Raw genomic sequence first — 4687 nt, 5'->3', positions numbered from 1 at the left:
CTTCTTTCTTATTTCATCAATTGGAATGATGAATTATTCACCCCTCTCCTATATATATAGTCCTTATAAGCATGTGAGGGGCACATGCCCTCTCCTCCCTTTTTTTTTTTCTAGAGATTTCTTCTCTTTTCTTGAATTTTCTTTGAAATTCAACAAAGAAGACTAAGTGTCTTCTTATGGAAGCTTTGGCCCATATATCTTTATAATTTGCAATTAGCCCCCACTTAATACAAACATGAGCACATGCTACCCATGCCACACGGCCATCTTGGAAATTTCAAGAATTTTCTTGAATATTTGTGAAATTACCATTTTGCCCCTAGGCTTCCACAATATTATCATGAACTACTTTGCGAATTTCCCTTTTTTATCCTTAGCCTTTTCCAATATTTCCCTACTAATAATATTCATAAACAATACTCATGAACAACTTATGCATTGAAATAATTTTGGAAGTAGTCTTGCCTTTAACTTCTCGCAATTGTCCCGAATTATCCAAACGTACGAAATACGGGTCATAACATGTTACACCTCGTGGTTTTATATGTTGAGATTCGTTAGGTGTTAATTTCTCAATCGTAGACACTGGAGTTATTTTCTAGGATATATAAGGTTATGTGTGCCTATCTTATGGTTATGAGGGTTTAAGTTCATGTAATAGGCCATGGAAGGATTAGAGAACAAGGGAATGAAGGAAATTAAATTTGTCGAAACTTTGGAGAAAGGATGGGCAAGGTTTCGTACGGTAATTTTGTCCTAACTTGGGAAAGGAATATCTCCTAGTATACCAGGAGTTTTGAATTGAAACAAAAGCCCAAATTGAAGTTTAGGAAATCTAGTTTCCAACGCAACAAAATACGCGTCAATCCGACATCGGAATCAAATGTTATGAGCATTTCAAGATGGACTGCCAGAGCAGGGATTAACCTTGGACGAACGTGCCTGGGAATGGCGCGAATGTGCAGAGGAGCACTGAGCAACTCTGCGCGAACGCGCAAAGCATTTTTTAAAGGGAAAAGGGTCAAAAATACCCCTCTACTTTGGAAAAAGGGTTAAAAATATCCTCAAAACTTATTTTGGGTCAAAAATACCCCTCTCATCCTTGAAGTTTTCAAATATACCCCAGCGGGACGGAATTATCCCCCAAAATAACCCAAAATCATTTTTTAAACCCGACCCATCATTTAAACCCGACCCAACTAAATAATAACCCATAAGATCCCTTTATTCCCCCAATTCCCTCAAACTTCAAACCTACATATTGGGGGAATAAGGAGATCTTATGGGTTATTATTTAGTTGGGTCGGGTTTAAATGATGGAGCGATTTTAAAAAATAATTTCGGGTTATTTTGGGGGATAATTTCCATCAAGGCAGGGGTATATTTGAAAAATTTGAGGATGGGAGGGGTATTTTTGACCCAAAATAAGTTCGGAGGATATTTTTAGCCCTTTTTGTGAAGTAGAGGGGTATTTTTAACCCTTTTCGCTTTTTTAAATATAAGAGTCAAAACCCTCATTTTTCCACCAAATTATTTCCCATAAAGCTCAGCACATATATTGGGGTGTGTGTGTCATAAAAATTGAGGGATTGGAGTGATTTTGAGTAGCGGAGTATTAATCGAGGCTCGGGTAGCGTATAGTTGTGATTATAGTATCGTATTGCGGTGGATCTTAGCTTGAATTCAAGGTGGATATTGAAGATATTGCTGTTCTAGTAAGAACAAGGTATGAATCTCTCCTTAATAATATTGATTTAGGTTTACTTACGAAGATAGGGCTATTAAATAGTCGTATAATGAATTAGTTGGTTGTGAAATCGGATAAACATCGCGTGGGATGTTTTATGGAGTATTTTGGTATTGATGATGATGTTGTTGATGTTAGTGTTGTTGTTGTTGGGATACAGATATAAATAGGGGAGATGCTGCCCGAATTTCGGCAGATTCTAAAAGGAATTAATTTGAAGGCTTAAGACAAGCATATGACGATAAGCTTAACAATAGTATGAATGGTTTTATATGTAGATTACGAGACTATGAATGATCTTATGTAGATTGCAAGACAAGAAGTAGGTTGGAAAGTCGAGAAGTAAGCTTCAGGTATGTTAAGGTTGTTCGTTCTTTTCTTGGTATGATCCCATATATGGTAAGAGCATAATGAACCTTATGGCTAGAGATTTGTCAAAGTAGAGCTTGTCATATTGTTGCATAGTCTCCGAGTGTTATGTTATTCTTTCTGAGGGTCCATATCCCCTCCTTATGTCCTTGAGTTTTTAGAAAGACATGTTACAGTATCAATGTTTTCGGCATATTCATGATATACATATATTTTCTTTAGCCTAGCCTACGGGTCAGTAAGACAAACATACCTGGCCTACGGGTCAGTGAGACAGACATGCCTGGCCCACGGGTCGGTAAGACAGACATGCCTGGCCCACGGGTCAGTAAGACAGATTGCCTGGCCTACGAGTCAGTGCGGATTGCCTGGCCACTTGGTTAGTGAGACGGATTGCCTGGCCACTTTGTCAGTGAGATTTTACAGTTGCCTGGCCACTTGGTCAGTTAGATATATGATACTATTGCATTGCATTTCATTTGAGACAGATCAGAGAGGCATTCTGGGCATTCTGTGGCCTCCAGATTGTATTTTTTTCAGTTCAGTTTCAGTTATCTTTTGTCTTACATACTCGGTACATTGTTTCATACTGACGTCCCTTTTGCGGGGGCGTCGCATTCTGCGTTCGCAATACTGCGGTACGGATCGACGGTGACAGACCTTTCCAAGTAGCCGTGAAGCGATATCAGCTGATTAGTGAGCTCCCTTTTTGTTCGGAGTTGCCAGGTCTTTGGAGTCTCTTCCTTTTTTATGGCAGATTGTATGGGCCGGGGCCCTGTCCCGACCATGGTACAGTCATACTTTCCTTAGAGGCTTGTAGAGGAGTCTTGTATATAGTGTGTCTGTGTGATAGCCTGGTCGGCTTGTATATGTCTGCTGGATACTGTCGGCTTTGTACGATCATAGCAGCCTCGTCCACTTGCTTAGTTGTGTATATATATATTTTTGGTGTGTGTGCCCAGTTCAGATGAGATAGTCAGTATTTAATATATATATCCAGATTGCGGCCTCGCCGGCTTGTTGGTATTGTTTGTGTGCAGGTGGGCCTTATCAGTTTAAGTTGGGGGTTACTTCCCAGAGTTTTAGACTTAGAATGGTTCTCTCGGGCCTAGTTTGGCATCGAGTGCCGGTCACGCCACTCCATATTTGCGGCGTGACAATTAAACATATTGTTATAAGTGTTGTAAAGGAATTTTTTTGTCACTGGAAGGTTTCTCAGAGCCTTTAGTTGTACTGCTGTAACCCTTGTGCCAAAAATTTTATCCCTTACCCATATTAAAGACTATACACCCCTAGCCTGCTGCACCACTGTTCCAAAGTCTTAACAAACAGGATAAAAGGGTTATTAGTCACATAGTTAGTCCTTCACAATCTTCATTTATTGAGGGTAGAAGTATCATAGATAACATTATTTTTCGTCATGAGGTGTTGAATTGGGTATTCCAGAAAGGGGTTGTCTTCAAGATGTGTAATGAAGGTAGATTTGAAAAATGCTTATGACTCCATGGAATTGAGTTTTTCTAAAAGTATGCTTGCAACATTAGGGTTTCCATACAACTTCATACTCTATGTAATGGAATGCCTTTTTTTTTTTTTTTTTTTTTGTCTCTTATTCCCTGGTCCTAAATGATGGGTTGTCCACACCATTTCAAGGGAAGAGAGGGATAAGACATAAGGATCCAATGTCCCCCTACCTCTTTGTGATTTCCAAGGAATATCTCCAAAAGGAACTGACTCTACTAAAGCAATAGAGCGACTTTCAATTTCATCCAAGGTGCAAGAAACTGGAGTTATGCATATATGCTTTGCAGATGACATGTTAATGTTTTGCAAAGTAGAGGTGAATCCAGTTACTACAAAGGGAATTTCAGAGGTTCTCGGCTGCTTCTGTATTAGAAGCGAACAGTGATAAAAAATTTCATCTACAACAACTCTAGAATAAGAAATACTGGAAATGTTGGGATACAGAGAGGGGGAAATTCCTTTCAACTATTTATGGGTTCCCTTGTACTAAAAAATTCTTATCATTTCTCAATGCTTACCTTTAGTGGAGAAAATCACAGAAAGAATAAGATGTTGGTCAGCAAAGCTCTTGTCTTATGCGGGAAGAACTCAACTGATAAAGTCAGTGAAATTTGGTATTCAAACCTATTGGGCACAAATCTTTGTGCTTCCAAAAGGATACTAAATATGATTGACAACATATGTGGAATCTTCTTATGGAAAGATCTATTTCCAAATCAAGAAAATCCCTGGTATCTTGGGAAAATATGTGTTTTCTAAGAGCTGCAGGGGGCCAGAACATACTGAACTTGCTGCATTGGAATCATGTTGCTATCTTGAAACAACCATGGGCTTTTAATAGCAAGAAAGATTGCTTATGGATAAAAATAGGTGAATGAATATTATATGAAGGGAGAAACAGTGGAATCTTGTGTTATCCCAGTAAATGCTACTTGGATGATAAGGAAAATTTTAGACTAAAAGAGATATTATCAGTACAGGCACAGTCTTTGCAAGGTACTCTTACTGACAAGCTAAATGCTATGGTTGTTCAGGGCAGGTTCTATA

The sequence above is a fragment of the Lycium ferocissimum genome, chromosome 8 (genome assembly GCF_029784015.1).
Source record: "Lycium ferocissimum isolate CSIRO_LF1 chromosome 8, AGI_CSIRO_Lferr_CH_V1, whole genome shotgun sequence".
NCBI lineage: Eukaryota > Viridiplantae > Streptophyta > Magnoliopsida > Solanales > Solanaceae > Lycium > Lycium ferocissimum.
The sequence above is the reverse complement of the archived record's forward strand: the minus strand, read 5'-3'. Positions refer to the sequence as shown.